Consider the following 17,524-nt stretch of genomic DNA (forward strand, 5'->3'; position numbering starts at 1 on the left):
CCAGTGCACAGAAGGATGAGAGTAGGGAGGGCATGGACAGACATTCATAGTCACAGGAATGTGTTGGTTAGAAGTGTATCTACTTTAACACCAGGAGTATCTGGAATGAGATAGCTGAGCTTACAGCACAGTACCTGGGACTTCGATGTTGTGGCCATTTTGGAGACATGAATAGAACAGAGTCAGGAATGGATGTTGCAGGTCTTTCATTAAGATCAGGGAAGGTGGTAAAAGAGGGGGTGTGTGCTTTGTTAGTCAAAGACAGTATAACAGTGGCTGAAAGAACTTTTGATGAGGACTCGTCTACTGAGGTGGTATGGGGTGAGGTTAGAAACAGGACAGGAGAGGTCAGACTGCTGGGAGTTTCTTTTTATATATATATAAGTTTCAGGGATGTGGAGGTGAGGATTAGCAAAACAATTGGAGTGAAAAGAACAGGGTGGTCATTATGGGGATTTTAACTTCGCCAACATTGACTAGAAATGCTATACCTCTAGTACATCAGATGGATCAGTTTTTGTCCAATGCACGCAGGAGGGTTTCCTGCCACAGTATGTCGAAGGGCCAACAAGAGGGGAGGCCACACTGGATCTGGTATTTGGTAATGAACCAGACCAGGTGTTTGATTTAGTGGTAAGTGAGCACTTTGGAGAGATTGACCATAATTTGGTTACGTTTAGTTGAGCAATGGAAAAGGATAGGTAGGTGCCACAGGGTAAGAGTTATAGATGGGGGAAGGGCAATTATAATGTGATTAGGCAAGACTTGGGAGGCATAGCATGGGGTAGCAAAATGCATGGCATGGGGACAATCGAAATGTGGAGCTGGCTTAAGGAACAGATATTGTGTGTCCTTGATAGGTATCTCCCTGTCAGGCAGGGAGGAAGTGATAAGGTAAGGCAACTGTGGTTTACTAAAGAATTGTATCTCTTGTTAAGCGGAAGAGAGAGGCTAATTTGACGTTGAGACGAGATGGTTTAGATGAGGCGATGGAGAGTTAGATTAGCTAGGAAGGATTTAAAGAGAGTTAAGAAGAGCAAGGAGGGAGCATGAGCAGTCTTTAGCAGGTAGAATAAAGGAGAATCCTAAAGCTTTCTTGTAAGTAAGGAATAAAAGGATGACTAGGGTAGGAATTGGGCCAGTGAAAAACAGAAGTGGGAATTTGTGTGTGGACCCTGTGAAGATTGGAGAGGTTCTAAATGAATATTTCTCATCTGTTTTCACTCAGAAAAAGGAGAATATTGTAGAGGAGAAGACTGAAATACAGGCTATTACACTAGAAAGGGTTGAGGTTAGTAAGGAGGATGTGTTATCAATTCTAGATGATGTGAAACTAGGTAAGTCCCCTGGGCTGGATGGGATTTATTCGAGGATTCTTTGGGAAGCTCGGGAGGAGATAGCAGAGCCTTTGGCTTTGAAATTTGAGTCATCATTGTCTACAGGTTTAGTACCAGAGGACTGGAGGATTGCAAATGTTGTGCCCTTGTTCAAGAGGGGCAGTAGAGATGACCCAGGTAATTATAGACCAGCGAGCCTTGCATCTGTTGTAGAAAAAGTTTTAGAAGGGATTATAAGAGATAAGATTTATAATTATCTAGCAAGCAACAATTTGATTGGAGATAGTCAACATGGTTTCGTCAAGTTCAGGTCGTGTCTCTCAAACCTCCATTGAGTTTTTTGAGAAAGTGACCAAGCACTTGAATGAGGGTAGGGCAGATGATGTGGTGTATTTGGACTTCAGTAAAGCCTTTGCTAAGGTTCCATATTGTAAGCTTTAGGAGAAAATGTGGAGGCATGGGATTGAAGGAGATTTAGCAGTTTGGATTAGAAACTGGCTTTCTGTAAGAAGGCAGAGACTGCTGGTTGATGACCCAGGTTGGAGTCCAGTTGTTAGTGGTGTGCCACAAGGATCAATTTTAGGACCATTACTGTTTGTCATTTTTATAAATGACTCGGATGCAGGCATAGGTGGTTGGGTTAGTAAACTTGCAGGTGACACGAAAGTTGAGTAGTGGACAGTTTGGAAAAATGTTGCAGGTTGCAGGGGCACTTGGATAAACAGCAAAATAGGACTGAGAGGTGGCAAGTGGAGTTTAATACAGATAAATGTGAGGTGATTCACTTTGGGAAGAATAACAGGAAGGCAGAGTACTGGGTCAATGGAAAGATCCTTGGTAGTGTGGATGTGCAAAGGGATCTTGATGTCCATTTACACAGATTCCTGAAAGTTGCCACCCAGGTTAATAGTGCTGTTAAGAATGCATACGGTGTATTTGGTTTTATTGGTAGAGGGATTGAGTTCCAAAACCGTGACATCATGCAACTGTACAAAATGCTAGTGCAGCCACACTTGGAATATTGTGTACAATTCTGGTCGCCCCATTACAGGAAGGATGTGGAAGCATTGGAAAAGGTGCAGAGGAGATTTACCAGGATTTTGCCTGTTCTGGAGGGAAGGTCTTATGAGGAAAGGCTGAGGAACTTGGGTCTGTTCTCATTGGAGAGAAAAAGGCTAAGAGGGCATTTAATAGAGATATACAAGATGCTCAAAGGATTAGATAGGGTGGACAGTGAGAGTCTTTTTCCTAGGATGATGACATCGGTTTGTACGAGGGGGCATAGCTGCAAATCGAGGGGTGATAGATTTAAGACAGATATCAGAGGCAGGTTCTTTAGGCAGAGAGTGGTAAGGGTGTGGAATGTTTTGCCTGCCAAAGTAATTAACTCAACCACATTAGCAGCATTTAAACAGTCCTTGGATAAGCATTTGGATGATGATGGGATAGTATAGGGGGATGAGGTTAGATTATTTCACAGGTCAGTGCAATATCGAGGCCCCCAATGGCCTATTCTGCATTGTACTGTTTGATGTTCTAAGGAAAAGCCTGGGAATGATAGACCTGTGCGTCTGACTTTGGTGGTGGGTAAATTGTGATTCTGAAAGGTAGGATTTATATGTATTTGCAGAGACAAGGAATGATTAGGAATAACCAGCATAGTTTTGTGTGAGGGAAGTAGTGTTTCACAAATTTGACCTTTTTGAGGAAGTAACCAAGAAGATTGATGAGGGCAGAGTGGTAGACATTGTTTACTTGGGCTTTAGTAAAGTCTTTGAAAATGTTCTGCATGGTAATGTGTGGCACGGTGGTTAGCACTGCTGCCTCACAGCGCCAGAGACCCGGGTTCAATTCCCGCCTTGGGCAACTATATCTGTGTGGAGTTTGCACATTCTCCACGTGTCTGCGTGGGTTTCCTCTGGGTGCTCCGGTTTCCTCCCACAGTCCAAACATGTGCAGGCCAGGTGAATTGGCCATGCTAAAGTGCCCATAGTGTTAGGTGAAGGGGTAAATGTAGGGGAATGGGTGGGTTGAGCTTCGGCGGGGCGGTGTGGACTTGTTGGACCGAAGGGCCTGTTTCCACACTGTAAGTAATCTAATCTAATCTTAAACCTTTAGGGGTGGCACGGAGGCTCAGTGGTTAGCACTGCTGCCTCACAGCACCAGGGTCCCAGGTTCGATTCCAGCCTCGGGCAACTGTCTGTGTGGAGTTTGCACATTCTCCCAGTGTCTGCGTGGGTTTCCTCCGGGTGCTTTGGTTTCCTCCCACAATCCAAAGATGTGCAGGTTAGGTGAATTGGCCATACTAAATTGCCCATAGTGTTAGGTGCATTAGTCAGAGGGAAATGGGTCTGGGTGGGTTACTCTTCGGAGTGTTGGTGTGGACTGGTTGGGCAGAAGGGCCTGTTTCCACACTGTAGGGAATCTAATCTAATCTAGACTGATGAGGAAAGTTAGGTCATGTGAAATTCAGGCTAAGCTTGCCAATTGGATATGAAATTGGCTTATTGGCAGGAGACAAAAGAGATGGTGGAGGGTTGTTTTTTGGACTGGAATGCCTGTGACCAGCAGTACTGGGTCCACTTTTGTTTGTCATTTACATACATGATTTAGATGGCAATACAGAAGACATGGTTAGTAAGTTTGCAGATGACAACAAATCTGGTGGTATAGTGGACAGTGTTGAACGTTATCTGAGATTACAAAGAGATCTTGATCATTTGGGTCAATAGGCTGATAAGTGGGAGTTAGACTTTAATTTGGAAAAATGCAAGGTATTTCATTTTGGTAAAACAAATAAGGCCAGAAATACATAATTAATAGGAGGGTCTTGAGTAATGTTATAGAACAAAGAGACCTAGGGGTTCAGACACATAATTCTTTGAAGTATACGCCACATATGGACAGAGTGGTTAAGAAGGCATTTAGCATGCTTGCTCCTTCATTGCTCAGTCCTTTTGAATAAAGGAGTTGGGATGTCATGTTGAGGTTGTACAGGATATTGGTAAGACCTCTTCTGGAGTAGTGTCCAGTTCTGGTCGCCCTGTATTAGGAAGGATATTATTACATTGGAGAGGGTTCAGAAGAGATTTACAAGGAGAAGCTGATAGGCTGGGACTTTTTTTAACTGGAGTGTAGGAGGTTGATAGGTGACCTTGTAGAGGTTTACAAAATCATGAGGGGTATAGACAGGGTGAATGGCAAGTGTCTGCCTAGGGTGTAAAATTTCAAGACTAGTGGGCATGTTTTTAAAGTGAGAGGAAAAAGATTTTAAACAAACGAGAGGGGCAATTTGTTTTACACAGAGTGCTTTGTGTGTGGAATGAACTTCCAGATGAGGTGGTGAATGTGGGTACATTTATGACACTTTAAAGATATTGGATAAGTATATGAACAAGAAATATTTGGAGGGATATGGGTCAAGCACAGGCAAATGGAACTAATTTAATTGGAGTTATGGTTGACATGCACTGGTTAGACTGAAGGTTCTGTTTTTGTACTGTATAACTCTGAGTAAGTAACATGAAGTCTGAGAAGCAGGTTGCTATTTCAGGAGAATATAACACAAGTATCAAGTTTCATTTCTCATTCAGATTTTAAAATTTGTTTTCTTGATAAGTTGAAAATATGCGCAAAGGAAAAGCAAAGGAGTCTTCAAACACTGAAAAAAATGTTTGTGAACATTTCGAAATGGAATGGTTTCCAAAATCATTGAGACTGAAATGGAACTTGAACGCACAAGCAGAAGGTACAAATCGGTGAGGTTTTCAACCATGAAACTGATGGAGTCCTGAGCACTACTTGCTCTAAAACAAATACTGGAGCCAAGTCCAGCACTGGAAAAAATGACATGATTACAAATTGGGACTAAAGCAGCACTTGAACCAAAAAGTGCACATAGAATACTTTTATCAGTTTTTGAAACCTCAGCAAGGATGGAATTTTACCAGGAGATCATGAGATCAGGGTGAAGCATTGATTGCAAAAATACCAATCCTGACATGGTGAATGCTGCAATGGATAATGTCATTCTTGCAGTAAACATTATTGCATGCATACTTTCTGTGCGAGATGTTTATGACCATGTGACAAAATATACAATAATTACTTACTGAACTCAGCGAGGATTATGCTTTTGAATTTGTGGAATACATTAACTTCATACAGAAACAGTTCCTGGATCAACTGCAAATCCCATTTTTATGCATTAATACTAAAAATTATAAACATTTTTGTAGAGATTTTGATTTTATATATTAAATTTCAAATGAGGATCTGAACTTGGATGGTCTTTGCAAGAATTTGAAAACTGACTGCTTGTGACTGCTTCTCCATTGTGACAGCGATTCAGGAATTGTATGTTAACAATGACTTTGATTTACAGAAGATGACGTTTACGTCAGATAGAGCTTCTGTTATGATTGGAAAGAAAATTGGTATTGCGATGTGAAATCAAGCATTTGTCAGAACTGCATTGTGTTGCTCACAGAGATTTTAGGATAGATGGTGTTTGAAAGCAAGTCTCAATTATACATGACATTGAAATGCTTCCAAGAGCACTTCATACAATGTTTATCAGGTCATTTGTGAAGAACTTATTGAAGCCACAGAGCATGATGTAATGGCATTTAAACCTCTAAAAGAAGTGGGCTTGAAGATAGACGTTGTTTGACCTCTTGGCTCTTGTTATTTTTCACTCAACCTCTTAGGTTACTCTTTTCTGTAAAGCATGAGAATAGCACCTCCTCCCTATGGGCCAATTTCCCTAAGCAAGTGCTCTGTTGTGGCAATACTCCGTCAGATTGGCCTTGCTTACAATTTTTTTCAAAGATGGCTTTTTCCAGGAAAGTTGGAATTACATAAGAATGTACAATATCAATTAGCACTTCAGCTGCATCAGAGTTTAATCACAAATATGTATAATGCATCCTGAAAATATATATTTATCTTTTTACCCAAATTATATTCCTCATTATGTTTCAGTGTAAGGCATAAACAGAAAACATTACGATGACCCAAAGGAAATGACATACCTTAATGGAATAGCTAAAACTCAGCAGGTGTTCTTCATTCATGGGAAGTAATCATGTTTAGCAACACATGTGAGCAACACAATGCAGTTCTGACAAATGCTTGATTTCACATCGCAATACCAATTTTCTTTCCAATCATAACAGAAGCTCTATCTGACGTAAACGTCATCTTCTGTAAATCAAAATCATGTTTGAAATGTGCCTTGACTTACTTACTAATTTGTTCTACAGATGATATTCAACTTCAGAAAGTAGACTCTGACAATAGACACATGAAAACAAACAGTGCATGAATAGGTATATGCAGGACATTAATGGCTGAATGGTTTCAAGCTTGCAGATGAATTTAAAATTGAAAGGTTCCTGGACCATCCATGGTGATAATTCACAAACTTACAAGTTAGTAAGATAAATGTTGGCAAAGTGACAATGTAATCTGTATAAATTAAGAAAAATTTCAATACTCTGCTTCTGTTATGCAATTCAATCCAGTCCCACATCAGCATCTGTAATAGTTTTAGATGTTATTATAAAGTACAAGATTTGTGACCTTTGTCCAGCCAGTGATGGAATTGAATGCATTTGCCACTGAATAATATTCCCAATTAATTCTCCATTAAGCTATCCTACATGATTTCCTATATTTTTAGAATGCATCTATAAAACAAAGTGCTTCATATTTCATTCTACAAAATAGTTTGAGCTATTTCAATGTGATTGTTATATGAATAAAAGTCTTAGACTCGAGTCTAAAGTGTCAGAAACAATGTGCAATCGTATTAAGGCTTTCTGAAGGTCAGTGTAATGTACTTTCAACAAACTGATATAAAGTTGCAAGATCTGAACCTAAATCTGAGGGGTGTGGGGGTAAAGCAAAAGCATTTGTAGACAGATACAGGATTAATTTTACTGCAATCCTCATCAAATAATGTGCAGGTTTGCTGCAACTAGGGTTAAGGAGAGCTTAGCACTGGTCTAAACAAACAGTTTTTGTTTCATGCAACATACTGCTTTAAAGTACCTGAACCTACAGCACACTTCAGAACCTGAGGACATCTGAACACATTTCGGGACAATAATTCTCAGTACAGACAGAACAGTAGGGCACAGAAACAGGCCCTTCAACCCACAATGTCTGTGCTGGCCATGTTGCCATTCTAAATTAATCCCACTACTTGCACCTGGTCCATATCCTTCTATTCCCTGCCTGTTCATGTGTCAGTCTAAGTGCCCCTTAAACATTGCTGCTGAGTCTGCTTCTACTACCTTCCCTGGCAGCACATTCTACCCTCTGTGTAAAAAAAACGTTTCTTGCAAATCTCCTTTAAACTTTCCACCCTTTCATCTTGAACCAATGCCCCCTAGTATTTGACATTTCCACCCTGGGAGAAAGAAACTAGCTATCCACGATTCCTTGAGCGACAGTCTGTGTTGAGCTTGCACATTCTTCCTGAATCTGTATGGGCTTCTTCCCATAGTCCACAGGTTAGGTGGATTAGCCATGGGAAATGCAGGGCTATAAGGATAGGGTAGGGGTTGGGTCTGGGTGGGATGCTCTTTCGAGAGTTGGTGTGGACTCGATGGACTAAATGGCCTGCTTCTGCATTGCAGGGGTTCCCCGATCTCTACCACTAATGCACTCATGCTCCTAAGGATCCTGCCATTGGTTGTATACTTTTCCTCCATCTGCCATTTCTCTGCTCAACTTTCCAACTTGTCTTTGTCCTGCTGTATCCTGATAACCATGATCTGCAACTCCACCAATTTTTATGTCATCTGAAAACTTCATAACCAGTCCACTAACATTTTCATTCAAATTACTTTACAAGAAGCAGTAGAAAAACTAAAAGAAATATTATCAACTTAATTTAGCATTTACTTTATTTTCTACCATGTTGATAGCATCGGTTTTCATTTATAGTGTCATCAGTAACAATGTTAGTCAAACAAATCCAAACTGAGTCATCCTCAACACAAGCAACTTCTCTCTATTTTTTACCCAATGGAATTTCCGATAGAATTAGCCCTTCCAAAACGAAAGTGCATATGAACCATAAGGACATGATTGTAACAAACTGACTCCCACTGAACTTTTTCACCTTATTTGTACTGTGCTTTTTTGAAATGTAGGATAATTTGTATGAATTCACCATGAAAATGTGAAAAATGAAAACTGAAAGTTGCTTGAGGCCTAGAAGTAAATTGTTCTTTCCGTAGAGGAAAAATAGCAGTCAAGGGATTCATTTTGGCCCCAATTGTTAACCCAAATGCAAATTGAACCAGTTTTGATAATGCTTTCTGTCCCATTGGTCTCTGCACATTTTTGCATACCTCATCCAAAATGTCACAAGTCAGCAAACTTCAGGCAATCTAAAGGATTCTTTTTTAGATGGCATTAGAAACATTTGTTTAAGAACAGTAACCTGGTGTTCGTTTATTAACAATAAAAGTGCATTCATCACACAAAAAAAAATTTGGTCAAGCAGCCATGAATTAAATAATTCCAAATAACTAAAATCTACTTTCAGCAACTACACAGTAATGCATACTAGATAAATTTGTAGTCAGTTCTTTAGTAAATTAAAAGATCTTTTTAAAAGCTTTTAAAATGCAGCTGCAAGTGTTTGTACATTTAAAATATTCAACTTAACTTGGGCTAAATCTTCCAGTCTCCAGATCCCGAGATCAAAAGTACAAAGTAAAAATGAACGTTAGGCCCTATAAAAACCTCAGGAGTTCCTCATACTTACTTAGGTAATTATTTAGATTTAGATTCCCTACAGTATGGAAATAGGCCCTTCGGCCCAGCCAGTCCACACCGACCCTCCACAGAGTAACTCACCCAGAACCATTTGATTGATGCACCTAACACTACAGGCAATTTAGCATGGATTCTGGATTAGTATGCTGGAAAAGCACAACAGTTTAGGCAGCATCCGAGGAGCAGGAAACCGACGTTTGAGGCAAAAGACCTTCATCAGGAATACATGGCCAATTCATCTGACCTGCACATCTTTGGACTGTGGGAGGAAACCACGCAGACACGGGGAAGAATGTGCACATTCCACACACACAGTTGCCCAAGGCTGGAATCAAACCTCTGAGCCACCGTGCCGCCCCAAATGTTGGATGGATTAAAATCTCATTTAATACATGGGTAACTACAATATATACTTGAATCTTTGGTCATCTGAATATCCTTCAGACCACCTGACTAGCACCACTGACTATCAACTCATCCACCAATCCTTCACATCTCTGTTCACCAGAACTCAAAGATTGGACATTTAACCTACAGTGGCTCATCCTGTAAAAATGGAATGTGCCTTATCATCTCCGGATTTTAATTCATCCTAATGCAATCCTGAGGGACCAAGCATTTTTGTAAAATACAGGATTAAAAGACCCTGGTACAATTGTGCATTAGTATTGAGTTGGGAGGGACTTGTGCACGTAGTGATAACTCACTTGTCATTTCTGCAGCCTAGAGGTTTCAGATCAATTTTAAGGTTCTTCTTAGAGGTACAACTAACAAAAACTGCAAATGGTTAATTTGGTCTGTGAAGCAACCAGACTTGGATAGGGCCATCTTCTAGCATGTTTTAAATGAGTGCAAAACATGACAAATGTAATTGGAGTGGAAGTCGTTTATGCTTGAAATTTCTTGATCTTGGGCCTGGGGTGGATAATTTCAGTTAAATTACACTGATAAAACTTATGGATTTCAATGGAAGCTTCTTCATAAGATATCCAAATTTGTGGAATAAGTCCCTGGGGAGGAAAAAATAGGTTACAAAAGTCTATCACTCCCAGTTGAAAAACAAAAAGCTTTGCTGTTGCTTTTTGCTTTCAAAATGCTAGTAAGAGCATGCACCTAAACTTGTACTAAAGTCAAATGAACAGAACTTATCTTTTTGGAAAAAGCAATTTAAGTCACTGCACAATCGAGAATTGACTTTTTCTAAATATCAAATAGCTGCTTCAAAAACTAACATATCTATTTCTTTCAATAGATGACAATGAGTAAATGGGGCAAAAGTAGTGGATTTATGGACTTTCAAAAAACTTTTCACAACATATTACAGGGGAATCTACATAGTCATAGAGGTACATAATCCCAAACTAAACTAATCCCACCTGCCTGCTTCTGGCCCATGTCCCTCTAAATAGAATGCTGTGAAACCTTTACAAATCCTATTGGTCACTTTTACCCATAAGTATGTACGTTAGTGGTCTGAGTGTTCAGAGCAACAAGCTGAGCCAGCATAATTAGTCTGAGCTTCTCCTGTAGTACTCAGACATTGGTACCTTTTGCTTGAGCTACAATGGAGACTGAGGCATCAGCTTCCAGACGTTGCATTATGTGGGAATAGTATCATTCATCAATTCCGCCCTGGACAGAATAAGCTCTCGGCTCTGCTCTCAGGCTGATGTTGACAATGCACTGCAGGCTAGGCATGTCAGCATATGTAACAGCCTTCATCTGGATGCTACCTCATAGACTTCCTCTTCTGAACACAAGTGGGTGCAACCTCACCCTCCAGTGAGCTGTTGTGTATATTAAGTGTGAGCTATTTGGTCAAAGGAAAATTTCTGTGTAGTTGAGAATAGGAAAGGGAGCCCCACAGACCGCTGTTGCAAGGCCAATGTTGTTTGCAGTGTACAATGATTAAGGTTATATGTAGTAGCATTAAAACTTACAAGTATTACTAAAATTGAAGGTATTATTAATTCTGGCTTAGAAAAAATGCAAGAGGATACTGATAATTGTGTGCATTGTAAGTTGTTAGACTTGGAACTTTTAAGAGACTTCTGATGCTCCACAGATAGCTGGAATTATTCCAGCTATTCAAGTGCTATTTTGATTTTATTGAAAGGAACGTAAATGTCACTTTAGTAAGTATAGTAAAAAAAAACCATGGTGTAGCACAGTTGTAGGGTTATGTCCAGATTGTTAGAAATCCCTAATCTGCCTTCCAAATCACAAGGTAAAGAGAGGTATGAGAAAGGCCACTATTGCCCTCAGCTGTACATATTCACGTGAAACTGAACTATTGCCAACAGAAATTGACAGTTCAAAAAGTCACGAGATAAAATAACCTCTCTGCTGAACAGAATTCCACAAAGCCAGCTATCTTTGCTAAAGCATCACAGCAAAATAGTTGACTATTTATTGAAGCATCTACTTACTGATGAAGGTGGATCCAGAGGCCTATGATACAAGCAAAGGAATTAAGTGCTCTTAAGGCAATTATCTTAAACTTTTGAAAGCCAACAGGATCATCTAGTTGGCCATAGGCTTGGGTTAATATCTGAGAGACATAATGCCAAACAACAATTAGGTTAGATTACTTACAGTGTGGAAACAGGCCCTTCGGCCCAATAATCCACACCGACCCGCCAAAGCGCAACCCACCCATTTCCCTACATTTACCCCTTTACCTATATCTGTCTCTTCTTAACATTCAGTGCCATTACCAACACTGAAACCCTAACTACCAACATCCTAATACTTACCATTGAACAGAAACCGAAGTGGATCAGCCATATCAAAGCAGTGGCTACAGGAGCAAGTCAGAGGGTGTGAATTCAGTGCCAAGTAATTAACATTTGAACTCTGCAAAACTCGTGTATGAAGTCAAGGATGTGGTGAAATATACTCCACCTATCTGCATGAATATAGTGTCAACAACACTCAAACTTAACACTGTCCAGTACAAAGCAACCTGCAATCCCATTCACCACCTTCAACATTTGCTTCCTTCACTACCAACACACAGTAGCAGCATTGTATACCATTACAAGATGCACTGTGACAACTCAATGAGACCCCTTTGATAGCATCTTCCAAACTGAACCTCTATTTGATGACTCATACATCAAGGCATCATCATTTGCAAGTTTCCCTGCAAATCATACATCATCCTGATTTAGAATTATACTGCCATCCCTTTATTGTTGCCAGGTCAAAATCCTGCATTTCCCTTTCCAACAACTAAGTAAATGTCCCTACATCTTATGGACTGCAGTGGGTCAAGGTAGTGGTTCACTACCCCTTTTCTAGAACAATAGTCATTAACAACCTCAATGTGAGAATAAAAATGTCTAAATGTTGTTTGCTACTTCAGAATGTCCAATCATGCAGCAAGTGTATGAACATTTTGATTTTATTCTAAAAATAAACATTTACAATTTATAATTATTGTATTTCAAGTGATATGCTTCCAAAACAAGAATGGATTATCCTTTGGCAAGAGTGGTGAAATTCATTGTAAAACTTTGTTTAAGACAATACTACTGTACAGACATTGCAACAAAATGGCCTCAGACAATTCTTTTGAATTACAGTATTAGTTAGGTTACACTTAATTTCTTCTATAGAGGATACAAGAAATGCTTCCAAAATTCTTTTAAAGGGCAAACAAAGATGTCCTAGCAAATGGTTCAAAGGCACATAAAAGAGAAATGAGCATGTATATACTGTACCACTGGGAAACAATACTTTTAAAAACATGGAATTAAATTTGAACAAATGTTTCCATAATTGAAGCACTCTGGTTGGATTTACTCAATTTTAATCCATTGCAGCCAAGATGAAATTTCTTCATAAAATGCTCTGTAATATTTCTTTCATGCAATGGTTGGTCGTGTGGCCACGTAAACAAACAAAACAATCAATAGGACAACCACAGCTAATGTGGGAAACACTATGGTGGTAATCTGACTGCGAGCCTCTTGCATGGCTTGCCTCCTTTCTTTTTTGTCTTTTGAAGTTTCTTTTCTTGGTTTTCCTTTCAGCTGCCTCATTTTGATTGTTGAAAATAGACGATAGGATTCAGTGTTTTTATTTGATTTTCAGAAACTAGTTGGTTGTTTCGGTTCTCTTCTTGATCTGTACTGTTTGTCCAACGTTAAATTCAACTTTTGTATTTGATTGTTCTGTAAAACAAAAACATGGTAGATTTTACAGAATTATCTGGCTAATCATGCAGGATGAAAATATTTAGTGCCTAAGTGTAAACTTGCTGGAAAGTCAAAGACAAAATGGTTTCCCATTAATAAGCATGGAATTCACTATTATTGAGATTACAGCGACAGTATATTATCTTGTGCAATATAGAATTCTTCTGATATGGCTAAGTGTGTGTGTACTGGTCAGAAGAATAAACATTAATTTGGGACAAAAATTATTTTTTTTAAGAATCTTATTTATGCAGTAAATGTTAAGAAATTTCATGAACACAATTAGATGAGCTAAAGCAATACATTTGTACAACTTCAAATTATAACATCTTGAACACCTCTCGTTATCTGTGCAACACTCATATCTGCAAATGGCCAAATATTTAATAAAAAGCTTTTGATAACTGAAGATTGTTAGAACAAGTTTGGACATATCTTAATTTGCATTCTCCGCTGGACCTAGCCACCAGCAAAGCACCATACTCTCTAATGCTGCTTAAAACTGGGATGATAGAAAGAATGACAAAAGAATGATAAAATCAAGACCATTAAAATCAACTATCACCATCCCTGGATATGTACTATCCTACCAACAGGACAGATCCAGCAGAAGTGGCAGCACAGTGGTGTAGAGTCTGGATAGAGTTGCTCTGGGAGTCCTCAACAATTGACTCCAGCCCTCATGAAGTCACATGGCATCAAGTTAAATATAGGCAAGGAAACATCCTGCTGATTTCAAGTACCATCCTCCCACAGTTGATGAATCATGTTGAACAACACTGAGGAAGCACCAAGAGTGGCAAGGGCACAAAATATTCTTGGTGGGGGGTTTCAATGTCCACCACTAAAAGTAGCTAGTTATCAGCAATATTAATAAAGTTGGACAGGTCTTAAAAGACGTAGCTGCTAGATTGGGTCTGTGGCAGATGATGAGGGAACGAACAAGAGTGAAAAATATACTTGGCCTCATCCTGGCTGCAGACACATCTACCCACGACAGTGTGCTAAGCGTAACATCATACAGTTCTTGAGGAGACAAAGTCCCATCTTTACAGTGAAAATACTTTTTATCATGTTGGTGTGGCACTATCACTATGCTAAGTGGGCAGACTTCAAACAGATTTAGCAACTCAAGATTGGGAATCAATGAGGCCCAACAGGCCAACAACAGCAGAATCATACTCCAATACAATCTGCAACCTCATTGCCCAGTATGTCTCCCACTCAACATTACCAAGAAGCTAGAGTTAAACAATGGTTTATTATAAAATGCAGGAGGACATGCTAGGAGCAATGCAGGCATACCTGAAGTGTCACACTTGTGCGACCATACTTGGAATATTGTGTACAGTTCTGGTCACCCCATTACAGGAAGGATGTGGAAACATTGGAAAAGGTGCATAGGAGATTTACCAGGATGTTGCCTGGCCTGGAGGGAAGGCCTTATGAGGAAAGGCCGAGAGTTTGTTCTCATTGGAAAGGAGGTGGGGGGGGGGGGGGATTTGATAGAGACATACAAGATGATCAGAGGATTAGATAGGGTAGACAGTGAAAGACTTTTTCCTCGGATGATGACGTCAGCTTGTACAAGGGGGCATAACTACAAAATGAGGGGTGATAGATTTAAGATAGATGTCAGAGGCAGGTTCTTTAGGCAGACTGGTAAGGGCGTGAAATGCCCTACCTGCTAATGTAGTCAACTCAGCCACATTAGGAAGATTTAAAACAATCCTTAGATAAGCACATGGATGATTTTGGGATAGTGTAGGGGGACAAGCTGAGAATAGTTCACAGGTCGGCGCAACATCGGAGGGCCAAAGGGCCTGTTCTGCACTGTATTGTTCTATGTTCTAAAGAAGCTACTAAAAGGACTACTTACATGTCAAACAGAATAAGTTGCAGGTAATAGGCAAAGCTAAGCTATCCCATAACCAACTGATTGATTGGAGTTCTGCAATCCTGCCACATCCAGTCATGACAGATGATGGACAATTAAACAATATAGAGTCAGCTCCACAAATGCCTCCCGTCCTCAATGATGCTAAAAATCACAACACCAGGTTATAGTCCAACAGGTTTATTTGGAAGCACAATATTTCAGAATGCTGCTCCTTCAATAGGTACCTGATAAAGCAGCAGCACTCCAAAAGGTTGTACTTCCAAATAAACCTGTTGGACTATAATCTGGTGTTGTGTGATTTTTTACTTTGTCCACTTCAGTCCAAAACCAGCACTTCCACATCATCAAATGACAGAAGAGCCCAGCAGATCAGAGCAAAATACAAAACTGAAGCATTCACAGTATTCTTCAGCCAGTTATGCTGAGTGGATTATTCATCTCAGCCTCCTCCAGTGGTCCCAGAATCACAAATACCAGTCTTTAGCCAATTCAATTCACTCCGCATGATAGCAAGAACAGTTGGACATACCAGATACAACAATGGCAATGGGCCCTGATAACATTCTGACAATAATACTTAAGACTTGCCCCAAACTTGTCACTCACCCAGCCAAACTTGTCCAGTACACCTACAACACTGGTAACTACCCAAAAATGTGAAAAGTTACCTCGGTATGTCCTATGGAAGAAGGAAAAAAAAAGAGTTGAATTCCAGAGGTGACATCAAGGCCTCATTTGACCAAGAATGGCATCAAGAAGCCCGAGCAAAATTGGAATCAATGCATATCAAGGAACAAACTCTCTGCTTGTGGGAGTCAGACTTACAATGTAGTGGGTTGTTGGATAGTAGTCATTTCAGACTGTTCCTCAGGGTAATGCCCTAGGCCAAACCAACTTCAGCTGCTTCATCAATAACCTTCCCTCTATCATAAGGTTTGCTATTATTGCATAATGTTCCACACAACTCCTCAGATACTGAAGCAGTCCATGTCCAAATGCAACAAGATCTGGACAATATTCAGGATTGGCTGACAAGAGGCAAGTAACTTGCATGCCACACAAATGACAGGCAATGACCATATCCAATAAAGAGACAATCTAACCACTGCCCTTGACACTGAATGATGTTACCATCAATAAATCCCCCACTATCAACATCCCAGGGCTTACCATTGACCAGAAACTCAACTGGTCTCAATATATAAATACAGTGGCTAGAAGAGCAAGCCAGAGGCTAGGGATATTCCAAGTAGTTCACCTGTCTGCCACTGATGGAATATTGTGCACGAGTGCAACTGCAAAACTCAAGACACTTAACGTCAAAGACAAAGCAGCTGCTTAATTTACAAACTTCCACTCCCTCCCCTAACAATGCTCAGTAGGAGCAGTATCCACCATCTACAGGGTGCACTACAGAAATTCACCAAATATCGTTAGACAGCACCTTCCAAACCCAAAACCACTTCCATCTACAAGAATATGGGCAGCAGAAACATAAAAACATCACAATCTGTATATTCCCCTCCAAACAACTCATCATCCTGACTTGGAATGAAATTGCTGTCAAAATTCTGAAATTCCCTTCCTGTGGGTCTACCTACATTGCCTGGCTTGCGGCGGTTCAAGATAGTAACTCACCACCACAACCTTCTCAAGGATAACTAGGGTCAGGCAATGAATGCTTAGCCAGTGATGCTTCTGTCCCATGAGTGAACACATTTTCAAAAGTTATTCTGTTGAAGCTAAGCTGATGTGAAGTGACTAACAACAGAATGTGGAAAAATAAACTGGACAACTATAATTGGTTACATTAAGACTATAATTAAATCTGAAAAAGGTTCAGAAAAGGATTACAAGGATGTTGTCAGAGTTGGACAGTTTGAGCTATAGGGAGAAGTGGAATAGACTGGGGCTACTTTCCCTGGAGTATCAGAAACTGAGGGCTACCTTAGAGGTTTATAAAATCATGTGGGCCATGGTTAGGGTAAATAGCTACGGTCTTTTTCCCAGGATAGGGGAGTTCAAAATTAGAGGCCATAGGCTTAAGGTGATAGGGGAAAGATTTAAAAAAGGGACCTAAGGGGCAACTTTTTCATGTAGAGGGTGGGGAGTGTGTAAAGTGAGTTGCCAGAGATGATGGTGGAGGCTGGTACAACTATAACACTTAAAAGACATCTGGATGGGTACACAAATAGGAAGACTTCAGAGGGATATTGGCCAAATACTGGCAAATTGAACTAGATTAATTTAGGAAAACTACTTTGCATAAACAAGTTAGACCAAAAGATGTG

The sequence above is a fragment of the Chiloscyllium punctatum genome, chromosome 9 (assembly GCF_047496795.1).
Source record: "Chiloscyllium punctatum isolate Juve2018m chromosome 9, sChiPun1.3, whole genome shotgun sequence".
NCBI lineage: Eukaryota > Metazoa > Chordata > Chondrichthyes > Orectolobiformes > Hemiscylliidae > Chiloscyllium > Chiloscyllium punctatum.